The following is a 19,338-nucleotide window of genomic DNA, read 5'->3' on the forward strand; positions in this document are numbered from 1 at the left end:
GCCGCTGTCCCCGATCACCGGGAGAAACCTCTCTGCAGTCGACCTGACGTGCGGTGGCTCCGGCCCGTGCCATCTGATTGGTCGTCAGCGCGACCTACGCGGCTACGTAACAGATGGACAGAAAAGCACGGGGAAAGCACAGCGACTGCTGCAGAGTGATCTTCCGGTCTGGTTGGATATCTTGGAAGGAAGGTAGACGGTAAGGGAATAAAGGAACTTTGAATATCATCAAACTGATGGAAAGGATAGTCGGCAAATATGACCTCCACCGTTGGAGTATTAATGTGCTATCGCTTCTCGGCCTTTTGGCTTGGAATATGTGTAGTTTCTGTTCTTATCAGTTTAATCGCTGATATCTCCCGAAGGTGGGAGTGTTTGTATTAAATGGATTTTTGGAGCAGGGAGATGGCTTAAGGGCTTGCTCTGTCCTCTCCATGTATCAGCCTGGTATTGCAGTGTTTCCAGGAATGGTGCACCCAACGCTTACCCAAGTTCAAAAGCAGGTGAATGCAATGTGAATCTCTTGCCTTTGCTAGTTTGCCGTGTTGATGGCAGTCAGTGATTGTTGCATCTATTGTCTTTTCAGTTGCAGGAAACTATCGTCTTTTGTTACGGGTTTTCTGTCTTATGAACCTGCTCTGCAGTTACCTGATGAAGGTGCAGCACGCAGAAAGCCAGGACAGGGGTAACCCCAACGTGCTACAGGGAACATTCTGGAACCAGGGGCCTGCCAGGAAGGTAACTTGCCAATTTAAATGAATGGATTTGCCCTTGTCTGCCGTTTTGGGCTTCTGCGGTCGTTCTTGGAACGTATCCCCCCGATGGTACGGCGGTGGCGGGGGGTGGGGTGACTGCTGTAATTTCAAAGAACCCCGTTGGGCTGAAACCTGGTGTTGTGGGATTTTTAACACAGTCAAATCAGGTTGTGGGATCCCATGACTCAGCCAATGTCAAATGGCTATCAGATCAGCCCCCACAGCCCCTTCCCAACCCCCCCGCCTCCCCCCCCACCCCCGAGGCAACAAATTTATCCTAATATTTTCTTGAACAAGAAAGAAATGTCTTTGTCTGTTTCCTGAATAGAGTGAAACCCCCATCTCTGTTTGTTTCTTCGCAAACTACTGTACGGAAGCGACCTGCTTTAGTAGCTACGTCTGTACGTAAAGATTATTCACGCAGACGATCGCCCAAGGCTGGAACTGGCTTCAGCTCCCTGGTGCCACCAGGCAGCCGTACTAACCACTGATCCACTGTGCCACCCGTACGATTTGGAACGATTTGTCATCATTTGCGGTGCAAGTAGCGAAACAGTTGTCAGTTTGTCAACTGGGTCGGATTATAATGTTGTCAGCGATCTGCAGCAATGTGAACGGAGATGTCGAATCGAGCTGCTGGTGGTGATGAGGCGCGCTTGCAGCGTGACATGTTTACACGGGGAGATCAGCTCCCTCCCCATTCTCCAGAGAGTCGGATACAAGTAGAGAGGATATTGAAAGTGGACGATAAAGAAAGGGTGCACGGACGTAATTCGCTTTTCGCAACTTTTCGGATTGATGCGGAATGCCGAGGAGCGAATCCTGTACGTGAGGGAAACGATGATTGGCATTTATGGGCAAGCTACACCAACACAAGGGGAGGCAATGAATAGGATCTTTCCGTCAAGGCCAACATTTCTCGCCCATGCCGAGATCAGCCTGGTGGTGAGCTGCTCTCTCGAACCGCTGCAGTCCAAGTGCTGTCGGTAGCCCCGCGATGCTGTTTGGGCGGGGATTCCCGATTTTGACCCGGTAACACCGGAGGAACAAAGACATATTTGCAATTCAGGACAGCGAGTGTCTCGGGGGGGGGGAGAGAACTTGCGAATGGTGGTGTTCCCGTGGATCTGCTGCCGTCATCCTTCGAGGCTGCGTTGGCCATGGGTTTGCAAGGTGCTGCCTGAGGAATTCTGGTGAATCTTGTAGATGCCGGGGAATGAATGACCCTGCCGGGGGAATGAATGACCCTGCCGCCGCCGCTGTCCCCGATCACCGGGAGAAACCTCTCTGCAGTCGACCTGACGTGCGGTGGCTCCGGCCCGTGCCATCTGATTGGTCGTCAGCGCGACCTACGCGGCTACGTAACAGATGGAGAGAAAAGCACGGGGAAAGCACAGCGACTGCTGCAGAGTGATCTTCCGGTCTGGTTGGATATCTTGGAAGGAAGGTAGACGGTAAGGGAATAAAGGAACTTTGAATATCATCAAACTGATGGAAAGGATAGTCGGCAAATATGACCTCCACCGTTGGAGTATTAATGTGCTATCGCTTCTCGGCCTTTTGGCTTGGAATATGTGTAGTTTCTGTTCTTATCAGTTTAATCGCTGATATCTCCCGAAGGTGGGAGTGTTTGTATTAAATGGATTTTTGGAGCAGGGAGATGGCTTAAGGGCTTGCTCTGTCCTCTCCATGTATCAGCCTGGTATTGCAGTGTTTCCAGGAATGGTGCACCCAACGCTTACCCAAGTTCAAAAGCAGGTGAATGCAATGTGAATCTCTTGCCTTTGCTAGTTTGCCGTGTTGATGGCAGTCAGTGATTGTTGCATCTATTGTCTTTTCAGTTGCAGGAAACTATCGTCTTTTGTTACGGGTTTTCTGTCTTATGAACCTGCTCTGCAGTTACCTGATGAAGGTGCAGCACGCTGAAAGCCAGGACAGGGGTAACCCCAACGTGCTACAGGGAACATTCTGGAACCAGGGGCCTGCCAGGAAGGTAACTTGCCAATTTAAATGAATGGATTTGCCCTTGTCTGCCGTTTTGGGCTTCTGCGGTCGTTCTTGGAACGTATCCCACCGATGGTACGGCGGTGGCGGGGGGTGGGGTGACTGCTGTAATTTCAAAGAACCCCGTTGGGCTGAAACCTGGTGTTGTGGGATTTTTAACACAGTCAAATCAGGTTGTGGGATCCCATGACTCAGCCAATGTCAAATGGCTATCAGATCAGCCCCCACAGCCCCTTCCCAACCCCCCCGCCTCCCCCCCCACCCCCGAGGCAACAAATTTATCCTAATATTTTCTTGAACAAGAAAGAAATGTCTTTGGTCTGTTTCCTGAATAGAGTGAAACCCCCATCTCTGTTTGTTTCTTCGCAAACTACTGTACGGAAGCGACCTGCTTTAGTAGCTACGTCTGTACGTAAAGATTATTCACGCAGACGATCGCCCAAGGCTGGAACTGGCTTCAGCTCCCTGGTGCCACCAGGCAGCCGTACTAACCACTGATCCACTGTGCCACCCGTACGATTTGGAACGATTTGTCATCATTTGCGGTGCAAGTAGCGAAACAGTTGTCAGTTTGTCAACTGGGTCGGATTATAATGTTGTCAGCGATCTGCAGCAATGTGAACGGAGATGTCGAATCGAGCTGCTGGTGGTGATGAGGCGCGCTTGCAGCGTGACATGTTTACACGGGGAGATCAGCTCCCTCCCCATTCTCCAGAGAGTCGGATACAAGTAGAGAGGATATTGAAAGTGGACGATAAAGAAAGGGTGCACGGACGTAATTCGCTTTTCGCAACTTTTCGGATTGATGCGGAATGCCGAGGAGCGAATCCTGTACGTGAGGGAAACGATGATTGGCATTTATGGGCAAGCTACACCAACACAAGGGGAGGCAATGAATAGGATCTTTCCGTCAAGGCCAACATTTCTCGCCCATGCCGAGATCAGCCTGGTGGTGAGCTGCTCTCTCGAACCGCTGCAGTCCAAGTGCTGTCGGTAGCCCCGCGATGCTGTTTGGGCGGGGATTCCCGATTTTGACCCGGTAACACCGGAGGAACAAAGACATATTTGCAATTCAGGACAGCGAGTGTCTCGGGGGGGGGGAGAACTTGCGAATGGTGGTGTTCCCGTGGATCTGCTGCCGTCATCCTTCGAGGCTGCGTTGGCCATGGGTTTGCAAGGTGCTGCCTGAGGAATTCTGGTGAATCTTGTAGATGCCGGGGGAATGAATGACCCTGCCGCCGCCGCTGTCCCCGATCACCGGAGAAACCTCTCTGCAGTCGACCTGACGTGCGGTGGCTCCGGCCCGTGCCATCTGATTGGTCGTCAGCGCGACCTACGCGGCTACGTAACAGATGGAGAGAAAAGCACGGGGAAAGCACAGCGACTGCTGCAGAGTGATCTTCCGGTCTGGTTGGATATCTTGGAAGGAAGGTAGACGGTAAGGGAATAAAGGAACTTTGAATATCATCAAACTGATGGAAAGGATAGTCGGCAAATATGACCTCCACCGTTGGAGTATTAATGTGCTATCGCTTCTCGGCCTTTTGGCTTGGAATATGTGTAGTTTCTGTTCTTATCAGTTTAATCGCTGATATCTCCCGAAGGTGGGAGTGTTTGTATTAAATGGATTTTTGGAGCAGGGAGATGGCTTAAGGGCTTGCTCTGTCCTCTCCATGTATCAGCCTGGTATTGCAGTGTTTCCAGGAATGGTGCACCCAACGCTTACCCAAGTTCAAAAGCAGGTGAATGCAATGTGAATCTCTTGCCTTTGCTAGTTTGCCGTGTTGATGGCAGTCAGTGATTGTTGCATCTATTGTCTTTTCAGTTGCAGGAAACTATCGTCTTTTGTTACGGGTTTTCTGTCTTATGAACCTGCTCTGCAGTTACCTGATGAAGGTGCAGCACGCTGAAAGCCAGGACAGGGGTAACCCCAACGTGCTACAGGGAACATTCTGGAACCAGGGGCCTGCCAGGAAGGTAACTTGCCAATTTAAATGAATGGATTTGCCCTTGTCTGCCGTTTTGGGCTTCTGCGGTCGTTCTTGGAACGTATCCCACCGATGGTACGGCGGTGGCGGGGGGTGGGGTGACTGCTGTAATTTCAAAGAACCCCGTTGGGCTGAAACCTGGTGTTGTGGGATTTTTAACACAGTCAAATCAGGTTGTGGGATCCCATGACTCAGCCAATGTCAAATGGCTATCAGATCAGCCCCCACAGCCCCTTCCCAACCCCCCCGCCTCCCCCCCCACCCCCGAGGCAACAAATTTATCCTAATATTTTCTTGAACAAGAAAGAAATGTCTTTGGTCTGTTTCCTGAATAGAGTGAAACCCCCATCTCTGTTTGTTTCTTCGCAAACTACTGTACGGAAGCGACCTGCTTTAGTAGCTACGTCTGTACGTAAAGATTATTCACGCAGACGATCGCCCAAGGCTGGAACTGGCTTCAGCTCCCTGGTGCCACCAGGCAGCCGTACTAACCACTGATCCACTGTGCCACCCGTACGATTTGGAACGATTTGTCATCATTTGCGGTGCAAGTAGCGAAACAGTTGTCAGTTTGTCAACTGGGTCGGATTATAATGTTGTCAGCGATCTGCAGCAATGTGAACGGAGATGTCGAATCGAGCTGCTGGTGGTGATGAGGCGCGCTTGCAGCGTGACATGTTTACACGGGGAGATCAGCTCCCTCCCCATTCTCCAGAGAGTCGGATACAAGTAGAGAGGATATTGAAAGTGGACGATAAAGAAAGGGTGCACGGACGTAATTCGCTTTTCGCAACTTTTCGGATTGATGCGGAATGCCGAGGAGCGAATCCTGTACGTGAGGGAAACGATGATTGGCATTTATGGGCAAGCTACACCAACACAAGGGGAGGCAATGAATAGGATCTTTCCGTCAAGGCCAACATTTCTCGCCCATGCCGAGATCAGCCTGGTGGTGAGCTGCTCTCTCGAACCGCTGCAGTCCAAGTGCTGTCGGTAGCCCCGCGATGCTGTTTGGGCGGGGATTCCCGATTTTGACCCGGTAACACCGGAGGAACAAAGACATATTTGCAATTCAGGACAGCGAGTGCCTCGGCGGGGGGGAGAGAACTTGCGAATGGTGGTGTTCCCGTGGATCTGCTGCCGTCATCCTTCGAGGCTGCGTTGGCCATGGGTTTGCAAGGTGCTGCCTGAGGAATTCTGGTGAATCTTGTAGATGCCGGGGGAATGAATGACCCTGCCGGGGAATGAATGACCCTGCCGCCGCCGCTGTCCCCGATCACCGGGAGAAACCTCTCTGCAGTCGACCTGACGTGCGGTGGCTCCGGCCCGTGCCATCTGATTGGTCGTCAGCGCGACCTACGCGGCTACGTAACAGATGGAGAGAAAAGCACGGGGAAAGCACAGCGACTGCTGCAGAGTGATCTTCCGGTCTGGTTGGATATCTTGGAAGGAAGGTAGACGGTAAGGGAATAAAGGAACTTTGAATATCATCAAACTGATGGAAAGGATAGTCGGCAAATATGACCTCCACCGTTGGAGTATTAATGTGCTATCGCTTCTCGGCCTTTTGGCTTGGAATATGTGTAGTTTCTGTTCTTATCAGTTTAATCGCTGATATCTCCCGAAGGTGGGAGTGTTTGTATTAAATGGATTTTTGGAGCAGGGAGATGGCTTAAGGGCTTGCTCTGTCCTCTCCATGTATCAGCCTGGTATTGCAGTGTTTCCAGGAATGGTGCACCCAACGCTTACCCAAGTTCAAAAGCAGGTGAATGCAATGTGAATCTCTTGCCTTTGCTAGTTTGCCGTGTTGATGGCAGTCAGTGATTGTTGCATCTATTGTCTTTTCAGTTGCAGGAAACTATCGTCTTTTGTTACGGGTTTTCTGTCTTATGAACCTGCTCTGCAGTTACCTGATGAAGGTGCAGCACGCTGAAAGCCAGGACAGGGGTAACCCCAACGTGCTACAGGGAACATTCTGGAACCAGGGGCCTGCCAGGAAGGTAACTTGCCAATTTAAATGAATGGATTTGCCCTTGTCTGCCGTTTTGGGCTTCTGCGGTCGTTCTTGGAACGTATCCCACCGATGGTACGGCGGTGGCGGGGGGTGGGGTGACTGCTGTAATTTCAAAGAACCCCGTTGGGCTGAAACCTGGTGTTGTGGGATTTTTAACACAGTCAAATCAGGTTGTGGGATCCCATGACTCAGCCAATGTCAAATGGCTATCAGATCAGCCCCCACAGCCCCTTCCCAACCCCCCCGCCTCCCCCCCCACCCCCGAGGCAACAAATTTATCCTAATATTTTCTTGAACAAGAAAGAAATGTCTTTAGTCTGTTTCCTGAATAGAGTGAAACCCCCATCTCTGTTTGTTTCTTCGCAAACTACTGTACGGAAGCGACCTGCTTTAGTAGCTACGTCTGTACGTAAAGATTATTCACGCAGACGATCGCCCAAGGCTGGAACTGGCTTCAGCTCCCTGGTGCCACCAGGCAGCCGTACTAACCACTGATCCACTGTGCCACCCGTACGATTTGGAACGATTTGTCATCATTTGCGGTGCAAGTAGCGAAACAGTTGTCAGTTTGTCAACTGGGTCGGATTATAATGTTGTCAGCGATCTGCAGCAATGTGAACGGAGATGTCGAATCGAGCTGCTGGTGGTGATGAGGCGCGCTTGCAGCGTGACATGTTTACACGGGGAGATCAGCTCCCTCCCCATTCTCCAGAGAGTCGGATACAAGTAGAGAGGATATTGAAAGTGGACGATAAAGAAAGGGTGCACGGACGTAATTCGCTTTTCGCAACTTTTCGGATTGATGCGGAATGCCGAGGAGCGAATCCTGTACGTGAGGGAAACGATGATTGGCATTTATGGGCAAGCTACACCAACACAAGGGGAGGCAATGAATAGGATCTTTCCGTCAAGGCCAACATTTCTCGCCCATGCCGAGATCAGCCTGGTGGTGAGCTGCTCTCTCGAACCGCTGCAGTCCAAGTGCTGTCGGTAGCCCCGCGATGCTGTTTGGGCGGGGATTCCCGATTTTGACCCGGTAACACCGGAGGAACAAAGACATATTTGCAATTCAGGACAGCGAGTGCCTCGGGGGGGGGGGAGAACTTGCGAATGGTGGTGTTCCCGTGGATCTGCTGCCGTCATCCTTCGAGGCTGCGTTGGCCATGGGTTTGCAAGGTGCTGCCTGAGGAATTCTGGTGAATCTTGTAGATGCCGGGGGAATGAATGACCCTGCCGGGGGAATGAATGACCCTGCCGCCGCCGCTGTCCCCGATCACCGGGAGAAACCTCTCTGCAGTCGACCTGACGTGCGGTGGCTCCGGCCCGTGCCATCTGATTGGTCGTCAGCGCGACCTACGCGGCTACGTAACAGATGGAAAAAAGCACGGGGAAAGCACAGCGACTGCTGCAGAGTGATCTTCCGGTCTGGTTGGATATCTTGGAAGGAAGGTAGACGGTAAGGGAATAAAGGAACTTTGAATATCATCAAACTGATGGAAAGGATAGTCGGCAAATATGACCTCCACCGTTGGAGTATTAATGTGCTATCGCTTCTCGGCCTTTTGGCTTGGAATATGTGTAGTTTCTGTTCTTATCAGTTTAATCGCTGATATCTCCCGAAGGTGGGAGTGTTTGTATTAAATGGATTTTTGGAGCAGGGAGATGGCTTAAGGGCTTGCTCTGTCCTCTCCATGTATCAGCCTGGTATTGCAGTGTTTCCAGGAATGGTGCACCCAACGCTTACCCAAGTTCAAAAGCAGGTGAATGCAATGTGAATCTCTTGCCTTTGCTAGTTTGCCGTGTTGATGGCAGTCAGTGATTGTTGCATCTATTGTCTTTTCAGTTGCAGGAAACTATCGTCTTTTGTTACGGGTTTTCTGTCTTATGAACCTGCTCTGCAGTTACCTGATGAAGGTGCAGCACGCTGAAAGCCAGGACAGGGGTAACCCCAACGTGCTACAGGGAACATTCTGGAACCAGGGGCCTGCCAGGAAGGTAACTTGCCAATTTAAATGAATGGATTTGCCCTTGTCTGCCGTTTTGGGCTTCTGCGGTCGTTCTTGGAACGTATCCCACCGATGGTACGGCGGTGGCGGGGGGTGGGGTGACTGCTGTAATTTCAAAGAACCCCGTTGGGCTGAAACCTGGTGTTGTGGGATTTTTAACACAGTCAAATCAGGTTGTGGGATCCCATGACTCAGCCAATGTCAAATGGCTATCAGATCAGCCCCCACAGCCCCTTCCCAACCCCCCCGCCTCCCCCCCCACCCCCGAGGCAACAAATTTATCCTAATATTTTCTTGAACAAGAAAGAAATGTCTTTGGTCTGTTTCCTGAATAGAGTGAAACCCCCATCTCTGTTTGTTTCTTCGCAAACTACTGTACGGAAGCGACCTGCTTTAGTAGCTACGTCTGTACGTAAAGATTATTCACGCAGACGATCGCCCAAGGCTGGAACTGGCTTCAGCTCCCTGGTGCCACCAGGCAGCCGTACTAACCACTGATCCACTGTGCCACCCGTACGATTTGGAACGATTTGTCATCATTTGCGGTGCAAGTAGCGAAACAGTTGTCAGTTTGTCAACTGGGTCGGATTATAATGTTGTCAGCGATCTGCAGCAATGTGAACGGAGATGTCGAATCGAGCTGCTGGTGGTGATGAGGCGCGCTTGCAGCGTGACATGTTTACACGGGGAGATCAGCTCCCTCCCCATTCTCCAGAGAGTCGGATACAAGTAGAGAGGATATTGAAAGTGGACGATAAAGAAAGGGTGCACGGACGTAATTCGCTTTTCGCAACTTTTCGGATTGATGCGGAATGCCGAGGAGCGAATCCTGTACGTGAGGGAAACGATGATTGGCATTTATGGGCAAGCTACACCAACACAAGGGGAGGCAATGAATAGGATCTTTCCGTCAAGGCCAACATTTCTCGCCCATGCCGAGATCAGCCTGGTGGTGAGCTGCTCTCTCGAACCGCTGCAGTCCAAGTGCTGTCGGTAGCCCCGCGATGCTGTTTGGGCGGGGATTCCCGATTTTGACCCGGTAACACCGGAGGAACAAAGACATATTTGCAATTCAGGACAGCGAGTGTCTCGGGGGGGGGGAACTTGCGAATGGTGGTGTTCCCGTGGATCTGCTGCCGTCATCCTTCGAGGCTGCGTTGGCCATGGGTTTGCAAGGTGCTGCCTGAGGAATTCTGGTGAATCTTGTAGATGCCGGGGGAATGAATGACCCTGCCGGGGGAATGAATGACCCTGCCGCCGCCGCTGTCCCCGATCACCGGGAGAAACCTCTCTGCAGTCGACCTGACGTGCGGTGGCTCCGGCCCGTGCCATCTGATTGGTCGTCAGCGCGACCTACGCGGCTACGTAACAGATGGAGAGAAAAGCACGGGGAAAGCACAGCGACTGCTGCAGAGTGATCTTCCGGTCTGGTTGGATATCTTGGAAGGAAGGTAGACGGTAAGGGAATAAAGGAACTTTGAATATCATCAAACTGATGGAAAGGATAGTCGGCAAATATGACCTCCACCGTTGGAGTATTAATGTGCTATCGCTTCTCGGCCTTTTGGCTTGGAATATGTGTAGTTTCTGTTCTTATCAGTTTAATCGCTGATATCTCCCGAAGGTGGGAGTGTTTGTATTAAATGGATTTTTGGAGCAGGGAGATGGCTTAAGGGCTTGCTCTGTCCTCTCCATGTATCAGCCTGGTATTGCAGTGTTTCCAGGAATGGTGCACCCAACGCTTACCCAAGTTCAAAAGCAGGTGAATGCAATGTGAATCTCTTGCCTTTGCTAGTTTGCCGTGTTGATGGCAGTCAGTGATTGTTGCATCTATTGTCTTTTCAGTTGCAGGAAACTATCGTCTTTTGTTACGGGTTTTCTGTCTTATGAACCTGCTCTGCAGTTACCTGATGAAGGTGCAGCACGCTGAAAGCCAGGACAGGGGTAACCCCAACGTGCTACAGGGAACATTCTGGAACCAGGGGCCTGCCAGGAAGGTAACTTGCCAATTTAAATGAATGGATTTGCCCTTGTCTGCCGTTTTGGGCTTCTGCGGTCGTTCTTGGAACGTATCCCACCGATGGTACGGCGGTGGCGGGGGGTGGGGTGACTGCTGTAATTTCAAAGAACCCCGTTGGGCTGAAACCTGGTGTTGTGGGATTTTTAACACAGTCAAATCAGGTTGTGGGATCCCATGACTCAGCCAATGTCAAATGGCTATCAGATCAGCCCCCACAGCCCCTTCCCAACCCCCCCGCCTCCCCCCCCACCCCCGAGGCAACAAATTTATCCTAATATTTTCTTGAACAAGAAAGAAATGTCTTTGTCTGTTTCCTGAATAGAGTGAAACCCCCATCTCTGTTTGTTTCTTCGCAAACTACTGTACGGAAGCGACCTGCTTTAGTAGCTACGTCTGTACGTAAAGATTATTCACGCAGACGATCGCCCAAGGCTGGAACTGGCTTCAGCTCCCTGGTGCCACCAGGCAGCCGTACTAACCACTGATCCACTGTGCCACCCGTACGATTTGGAACGATTTGTCATCATTTGCGGTGCAAGTAGCGAAACAGTTGTCAGTTTGTCAACTGGGTCGGATTATAATGTTGTCAGCGATCTGCAGCAATGTGAACGGAGATGTCGAATCGAGCTGCTGGTGGTGATGAGGCGCGCTTGCAGCGTGACATGTTTACACGGGGAGATCAGCTCCCTCCCCATTCTCCACAGAGAGTCGGATACAAGTAGAGAGGATATTGAAAGTGGACGATAAAGAAAGGGTGCACGGACGTAATTCGCTTTTCGCAACTTTTCGGATTGATGCGGAATGCCGAGGAGCGAATCCTGTACGTGAGGGAAACGATGATTGGCATTTATGGGCAAGCTACACCAACACAAGGGGAGGCAATGAATAGGATCTTTCCGTCAAGGCCAACATTTCTCGCCCATGCCGAGATCAGCCTGGTGGTGAGCTGCTCTCTCGAACCGCTGCAGTCCAAGTGCTGTCGGTAGCCCCGCGATGCTGTTTGGGCGGGGATTCCCGATTTTGACCCGGTAACACCGGAGGAACAAAGACATATTTGCAATTCAGGACAGCGAGTGTCTCGGGGGGGGGAGGGAGAACTTGCGAATGGTGGTGTTCCCGTGGATCTGCTGCCGTCATCCTTCGAGGCTGCGTTGGCCATGGGTTTGCAAGGTGCTGCCTGAGGAATTCTGGTGAATCTTGTAGATGCCGGGGGAATGAATGACCCTGCCGGGGAATGAATGACCCTGCCGCCGCCGCTGTCCCCGATCACCGGGAGAAACCTCTCTGCAGTCGACCTGACGTGCGGTGGCTCCGGCCCGTGCCATCTGATTGGTCGTCAGCGCGACCTACGCGGCTACGTAACAGATGGAGAGAAAAGCACGGGGAAAGCACAGCGACTGCTGCAGAGTGATCTTCCGGTCTGGTTGGATATCTTGGAAGGAAGGTAGACGGTAAGGGAATAAAGGAACTTTGAATATCATCAAACTGATGGAAAGGATAGTCGGCAAATATGACCTCCACCGTTGGAGTATTAATGTGCTATCGCTTCTCGGCCTTTTGGCTTGGAATATGTGTAGTTTCTGTTCTTATCAGTTTAATCGCTGATATCTCCCGAAGGTGGGAGTGTTTGTATTAAATGGATTTTTGGAGCAGGGAGATGGCTTAAGGGCTTGCTCTGTCCTCTCCATGTATCAGCCTGGTATTGCAGTGTTTCCAGGAATGGTGCACCCAACGCTTACCCAAGTTCAAAAGCAGGTGAATGCAATGTGAATCTCTTGCCTTTGCTAGTTTGCCGTGTTGATGGCAGTCAGTGATTGTTGCATCTATTGTCTTTTCAGTTGCAGGAAACTATCGTCTTTTGTTACGGGTTTTCTGTCTTATGAACCTGCTCTGCAGTTACCTGATGAAGGTGCAGCACGCAGAAAGCCAGGACAGGGGTAACCCCAACGTGCTACAGGGAACATTCTGGAACCAGGGGCCTGCCAGGAAGGTAACTTGCCAATTTAAATGAATGGATTTGCCCTTGTCTGCCGTTTTGGGCTTCTGCGGTCGTTCTTGGAACGTATCCCACCGATGGTACGGCGGTGGCGGGGGGTGGGGTGACTGCTGTAATTTCAAAGAACCCCGTTGGGCTGAAACCTGGTGTTGTGGGATTTTTAACACAGTCAAATCAGGTTGTGGGATCCCATGACTCAGCCAATGTCAAATGGCTATCAGATCAGCCCCCACAGCCCCTTCCCAACCCCCCCGCCTCCCCCCCCACCCCCGAGGCAACAAATTTATCCTAATATTTTCTTGAACAAGAAAGAAATGTCTTTGGTCTGTTTCCTGAATAGAGTGAAACCCCCATCTCTGTTTGTTTCTTCGCAAACTACTGTACGGAAGCGACCTGCTTTAGTAGCTACGTCTGTACGTAAAGATTATTCACGCAGACGATCGCCCAAGGCTGGAACTGGCTTCAGCTCCCTGGTGCCACCAGGCAGCCGTACTAACCACTGATCCACTGTGCCACCCGTACGATTTGGAACGATTTGTCATCATTTGCGGTGCAAGTAGCGAAACAGTTGTCAGTTTGTCAACTGGGTCGGATTATAATGTTGTCAGCGATCTGCAGCAATGTGAACGGAGATGTCGAATCGAGCTGCTGGTGGTGATGAGGCGCGCTTGCAGCGTGACATGTTTACACGGGGAGATCAGCTCCCTCCCCATTCTCCAGAGAGTCGGATACAAGTAGAGAGGATATTGAAAGTGGACGATAAAGAAAGGGTGCACGGACGTAATTCGCTTTTCGCAACTTTTCGGATTGATGCGGAATGCCGAGGAGCGAATCCTGTACGTGAGGGAAACGATGATTGGCATTTATGGGCAAGCTACACCAACACAAGGGGAGGCAATGAATAGGATCTTTCCGTCAAGGCCAACATTTCTCGCCCATGCCGAGATCAGCCTGGTGGTGAGCTGCTCTCTCGAACCGCTGCAGTCCAAGTGCTGTCGGTAGCCCCGCGATGCTGTTTGGGCGGGGATTCCCGATTTTGACCCGGTAACACCGGAGGAACAAAGACATATTTGCAATTCAGGACAGCGAGTGTCTCGGGGGGGGGGAGGAGAACTTGCGAATGGTGGTGTTCCCGTGGATCTGCTGCCGTCATCCTTCGAGGCTGCGTTGGCCATGGGTTTGCAAGGTGCTGCCTGAGGAATTCTGGTGAATCTTGTAGATGCCGGGGGAATGAATGACCCTGCCGGGGGAATGAATGACCCTGCCGCCGCCGCTGTCCCCGATCACCGGGAGAAACCTCTCTGCAGTCGACCTGACGTGCGGTGGCTCCGGCCCGTGCCATCTGATTGGTCGTCAGCGCGACCTACGCGGCTACGTAACAGATGGAGAGAAAAGCACGGGGAAAGCACAGCGACTGCTGCAGAGTGATCTTCCGGTCTGGTTGGATATCTTGGAAGGAAGGTAGACGGTAAGGGAATAAAGGAACTTTGAATATCATCAAACTGATGGAAAGGATAGTCGGCAAATATGACCTCCACCGTTGGAGTATTAATGTGCTATCGCTTCTCGGCCTTTTGGCTTGGAATATGTGTAGTTTCTGTTCTTATCAGTTTAATCGCTGATATCTCCCGAAGGTGGGAGTGTTTGTATTAAATGGATTTTTGGAGCAGGGAGATGGCTTAAGGGCTTGCTCTGTCCTCTCCATGTATCAGCCTGGTATTGCAGTGTTTCCAGGAATGGTGCACCCAACGCTTACCCAAGTTCAAAAGCAGGTGAATGCAATGTGAATCTCTTGCCTTTGCTAGTTTGCCGTGTTGATGGCAGTCAGTGATTGTTGCATCTATTGTCTTTTCAGTTGCAGGAAACTATCGTCTTTTGTTACGGGTTTTCTGTCTTATGAACCTGCTCTGCAGTTACCTGATGAAGGTGCAGCACGCTGAAAGCCAGGACAGGGGTAACCCCAACGTGCTACAGGGAACATTCTGGAACCAGGGGCCTGCCAGGAAGGTAACTTGCCAATTTAAATGAATGGATTTGCCCTTGTCTGCCGTTTTGGGCTTCTGCGGTCGTTCTTGGAACGTATCCCACCGATGGTACGGCGGTGGCGGGGGGTGGGGTGACTGCTGTAATTTCAAAGAACCCCGTTGGGCTGAAACCTGGTGTTGTGGGATTTTTAACACAGTCAAATCAGGTTGTGGGATCCCATGACTCAGCCAATGTCAAATGGCTATCAGATCAGCCCCCACAGCCCCTTCCCAACCCCCCCGCCTCCCCCCCCACCCCCGAGGCAACAAATTTATCCTAATATTTTCTTGAACAAGAAAGAAATGTCTTTAGTCTGTTTCCTGAATAGAGTGAAACCCCCATCTCTGTTTGTTTCTTCGCAAACTACTGTACGGAAGCGACCTGCTTTAGTAGCTACGTCTGTACGTAAAGATTATTCACGCAGACGATCGCCCAAGGCTGGAACTGGCTTCAGCTCCCTGGTGCCACCAGGCAGCCGTACTAACCACTGATCCACTGTGCCACCCGTACGATTTGGAACGATTTGTCATCATTTGCGGTGCAAGTAGCGAAACAGTTGTCAGTTTGTCAACTGGGTCGGATTATAATGTTGTCAGCGATCTGCAGCAATGTGAACGGAGATGTCGAATCGAGCTGCTGGTGGTGATGAGGCGCGCTTGCAGCGTGACATGTTTACACGGGGAGATCAGCTCCCTCCCCATTCTCCAGAGAGTCGGATACAAGTAGAGAGGATATTGAAAGTGGACGATAAAGAAAGGGTGCACGGACGTAATTCGCTTTTCGCAACTTTTCGGATTGATGCGGAATGCCGAGGAGCGAATCCTGTACGTGAGGGAAACGATGATTGGCATTTATGGGCAAGCTACACCAACACAAGGGGAGGCAATGAATAGGATCTTTCCGTCAAGGCCAACATTTCTCGCCCATGCCGAGATCAGCCTGGTGGTGAGCTGCTCTCTCGAACCGCTGCAGTCCAAGTGCTGTCGGTAGCCCCGCGATGCTGTTTGGGCGGGGATTCCCGATTTTGACCCGGTAACACCGGAGGAACAAAGACATATTTGCAATTCAGGACAGCGAGTGTCTCGGGGGGGGGGGAGAACTTGCGAATGGTGGTGTTCCCGTGGATCTGCTGCCGTCATCCTTCGAGGCTGCGTTGGCCATGGGTTTGCAAGGTGCTGCCTGAGGAATTCTGGTGAATCTTGTAGATGCCGGGGGAATGAATGACCCTGCCGGGGAATGAATGACCCTGCCGCCGCCGCTGTCCCCGATCACCGGGAGAAACCTCTCTGCAGTCGACCTGACGTGCGGTGGCTCCGGCCCGTGCCATCTGATTGGTCGTCAGCGCGACCTACGCGGCTACGTAACAGATGGACAGAAAAGCACGGGGAAAGCACAGCGACTGCTGCAGAGTGATCTTCCGGTCTGGTTGGATATCTTGGAAGGAAGGTAGACGGTAAGGGAATAAAGGAACTTTGAATATCATCAAACTGATGGAAAGGATAGTCGGCAAATATGACCTCCACCGTTGGAGTATTAATGTGCTATCGCTTCTCGGCCTTTTGGCTTGGAATATGTGTAGTTTCTGTTCTTATCAGTTTAATCGCTGATATCTCCCGAAGGTGGGAGTGTTTGTATTAAATGGATTTTTGGAGCAGGGAGATGGCTTAAGGGCTTGCTCTGTCCTCTCCATGTATCAGCCTGGTATTGCAGTGTTTCCAGGAATGGTGCACCCAACGCTTACCCAAGTTCAAAAGCAGGTGAATGCAATGTGAATCTCTTGCCTTTGCTAGTTTGCCGTGTTGATGGCAGTCAGTGATTGTTGCATCTATTGTCTTTTCAGTTGCAGGAAACTATCGTCTTTTGTTACGGGTTTTCTGTCTTATGAACCTGCTCTGCAGTTACCTGATGAAGGTGCAGCACGCTGAAAGCCAGGACAGGGGTAACCCCAACGTGCTACAGGGAACATTCTGGAACCAGGGGCCTGCCAGGAAGGTAACTTGCCAATTTAAATGAATGGATTTGCCCTTGTCTGCCGTTTTGGGCTTCTGCGGTCGTTCTTGGAACGTATCCCACCGATGGTACGGCGGTGGCGGGGGGTGGGGTGACTGCTGTAATTTCAAAGAACCCCGTTGGGCTGAAACCTGGTGTTGTGGGATTTTTAACACAGTCAAATCAGGTTGTGGGATCCCATGACTCAGCCAATGTCAAATGGCTATCAGATCAGCCCCCACAGCCCCTTCCCAACCCCCCCGCCTCCCCCCCCACCCCCGAGGCAACAAATTTATCCTAATATTTTCTTGAACAAGAAAGAAATGTCTTTGTCTGTTTCCTGAATAGAGTGAAACCCCCATCTCTGTTTGTTTCTTCGCAAACTACTGTACGGAAGCGACCTGCTTTAGTAGCTACGTCTGTACGTAAAGATTATTCACGCAGACGATCGCCCAAGGCTGGAACTGGCTTCAGCTCCCTGGTGCCACCAGGCAGCCGTACTAACCACTGATCCACTGTGCCACCCGTACGATTTGGAACGATTTGTCATCATTTGCGGTGCAAGTAGCGAAACAGTTGTCAGTTTGTCAACTGGGTCGGATTATAATGTTGTCAGCGATCTGCAGCAATGTGAACGGAGATGTCGAATCGAGCTGCTGGTGGTGATGAGGCGCGCTTGCAGCGTGACATGTTTACACGGGGAGATCAGCTCCCTCCCCATTCTCCAGAGAGTCGGATACAAGTAGAGAGGATATTGAAAGTGGACGATAAAGAAAGGGTGCACGGACGTAATTCGCTTTTCGCAACTTTTCGGATTGATGCGGAATGCCGAGGAGCGAATCCTGTACGTGAGGGAAACGATGATTGGCATTTATGGGCAAGCTACACCAACACAAGGGGAGGCAATGAATAGGATCTTTCCGTCAAGGCCAACATTTCTCGCCCATGCCGAGATCAGCCTGGTGGTGAGCTGCTCTCTCGAACCGCTGCAGTCCAAGTGCTGTCGGTAGCCCCGCGATGCTGTTTGGGCGGGGATTCCCGATTTTGACCCGGTAACACCGGAGGAACAAAGACATATTTGCAATTCAGGACAGCGAGTGTCTCGGGGGGGGGGAGAGAACTTGCGAATGGTGGTGTTCCCGTGGATCTGCTGCCGTCATCCTTCGAGGCTGCGTTGGCCATGGGTTTGCAAGGTGCTGCCTGAGGAATTCTGGTGAATCTTGTAGATGCCGGGGGAATGAATGACCCTGCCGCCCTGCCGCTGTCCCCGATCACCGGGAGAAACCTCTCTGCAGTCGACCTGACGTGCGGTGGCTCCGGCCCGTGCCATCTGATTGGTCGTCAGCGCGACCTACGCGGCTACGTAACAGATGGAGAGAAAAGCACGGGGAAAGCACAGCGACTGCTGCAGAGTGATCTTCCGGTCTGGTTGGATATCTTGGAAGGAAGGTAGACGGTAAGGGAATAAAGGAACTTTGAATATCATCAAACTGATGGAAAGGATAGTCGGCAAATATGACCTCCACCGTTGGAGTATTAATGTGCTATCGCTTCTCGGCCTTTTGGCTTGGAATATGTGTAGTTTCTGTTCTTATCAGTTTAATCGCTGATATCTCCCGAAGGTGGGAGTGTTTGTATTAAATGGATTTTTGGAGCAGGGAGATGGCTTAAGGGCTTGCTCTGTCCTCTCCATGTATCAGCCTGGTATTGCAGTGTTTCCAGGAATGGTGCACCCAACGCTTACCCAAGTTCAAAAGCAGGTGAATGCAATGTGAATCTCTTGCCTTTGCTAGTTTGCCGTGTTGATGGCAGTCAGTGATTGTTGCATCTATTGTCTTTTCAGTTGCAGGAAACTATCGTCTTTTGTTACGGGTTTTCTGTCTTATGAACCTGCTCTGCAGTTACCTGATGAAGGTGCAGCACGCAGAAAGCCAGGACAGGGGTAACCCCAACGTGCTACAGGGAACATTCTGGAACCAGGGGCCTGCCAGGAAGGTAACTTGCCAATTTAAATGAATGGATTTGCCCTTGTCTGCCGTTTTGGGCTTCTGCGGTCGTTCTTGGAACGTATCCCACCGATGGTACGGCGGTGGCGGGGGGTGGGGTGACTGCTGTAATTTCAAAGAACCCCGTTGGGCTGAAACCTGGTGTTGTGGGATTTTTAACACAGTCAAATCAGGTTGTGGGATCCCATGACTCAGCCAATGTCAAATGGCTATCAGATCAGCCCCCACAGCCCCTTCCCAACCCCCCCGCCTCCCCCCCCACCCCCGAGGCAACAAATTTATCCTAATATTTTCTTGAACAAGAAAGAAATGTCTTTGTCTGTTTCCTGAATAGAGTGAAACCCCCATCTCTGTTTGTTTCTTCGCAAACTACTGTACGGAAGCGACCTGCTTTAGTAGCTACGTCTGTACGTAAAGATTATTCACGCAGACGATCGCCCAAGGCTGGAACTGGCTTCAGCTCCCTGGTGCCACCAGGCAGCCGTACTAACCACTGATCCACTGTGCCACCCGTACGATTTGGAACGATTTGTCA

General features: G+C 51.3%; 10 non-coding genes across 10 annotated transcripts; all 10 read left to right on the forward strand.

Annotated features, from left to right (window-relative positions):
- The first annotated feature begins 289 nt into the window (after positions 1–289).
- Positions 290–481, forward strand: LOC132809627 (U2 spliceosomal RNA). Its single transcript, XR_009642470.1, has one exon. It is a non-coding gene; the product is annotated as a U2 spliceosomal RNA (small nuclear RNA).
- Positions 482–2,299: 1,818 nt separating this feature from the next.
- On the forward strand, positions 2,300–2,491 carry LOC132809628 (U2 spliceosomal RNA). Its single transcript, XR_009642471.1, has one exon. It is a non-coding gene; the product is annotated as a U2 spliceosomal RNA (small nuclear RNA).
- A 1,796-nt stretch (positions 2,492–4,287) lies between these two features.
- LOC132809629 (U2 spliceosomal RNA) lies at positions 4,288–4,479 on the forward strand. The gene has a single exon (XR_009642473.1). It is a non-coding gene; the product is annotated as a U2 spliceosomal RNA (small nuclear RNA).
- A 1,819-nt stretch (positions 4,480–6,298) lies between these two features.
- On the forward strand, positions 6,299–6,490 carry LOC132809630 (U2 spliceosomal RNA). The gene has a single exon (XR_009642474.1). It is a non-coding gene; the product is annotated as a U2 spliceosomal RNA (small nuclear RNA).
- Positions 6,491–8,307: 1,817 nt separating this feature from the next.
- LOC132809631 (U2 spliceosomal RNA) lies at positions 8,308–8,499 on the forward strand. The gene has a single exon (XR_009642475.1). It is a non-coding gene; the product is annotated as a U2 spliceosomal RNA (small nuclear RNA).
- Positions 8,500–10,315: 1,816 nt separating this feature from the next.
- LOC132809632 (U2 spliceosomal RNA) lies at positions 10,316–10,507 on the forward strand. Its single transcript, XR_009642476.1, has one exon. It is a non-coding gene; the product is annotated as a U2 spliceosomal RNA (small nuclear RNA).
- A 1,821-nt stretch (positions 10,508–12,328) lies between these two features.
- Positions 12,329–12,520, forward strand: LOC132809633 (U2 spliceosomal RNA). The gene has a single exon (XR_009642477.1). It is a non-coding gene; the product is annotated as a U2 spliceosomal RNA (small nuclear RNA).
- Positions 12,521–14,341: 1,821 nt separating this feature from the next.
- LOC132809634 (U2 spliceosomal RNA) lies at positions 14,342–14,533 on the forward strand. Its single transcript, XR_009642478.1, has one exon. It is a non-coding gene; the product is annotated as a U2 spliceosomal RNA (small nuclear RNA).
- A 1,818-nt stretch (positions 14,534–16,351) lies between these two features.
- LOC132809637 (U2 spliceosomal RNA) lies at positions 16,352–16,543 on the forward strand. The gene has a single exon (XR_009642480.1). It is a non-coding gene; the product is annotated as a U2 spliceosomal RNA (small nuclear RNA).
- A 1,800-nt stretch (positions 16,544–18,343) lies between these two features.
- On the forward strand, positions 18,344–18,535 carry LOC132809638 (U2 spliceosomal RNA). The gene has a single exon (XR_009642481.1). It is a non-coding gene; the product is annotated as a U2 spliceosomal RNA (small nuclear RNA).
- Positions 18,536–19,338: the final 803 nt, after the last annotated feature.

Source organism: Hemiscyllium ocellatum, unplaced genomic scaffold, assembly GCF_020745735.1.
Source record: "Hemiscyllium ocellatum isolate sHemOce1 unplaced genomic scaffold, sHemOce1.pat.X.cur. scaffold_1311_pat_ctg1, whole genome shotgun sequence".
NCBI lineage: Eukaryota > Metazoa > Chordata > Chondrichthyes > Orectolobiformes > Hemiscylliidae > Hemiscyllium > Hemiscyllium ocellatum.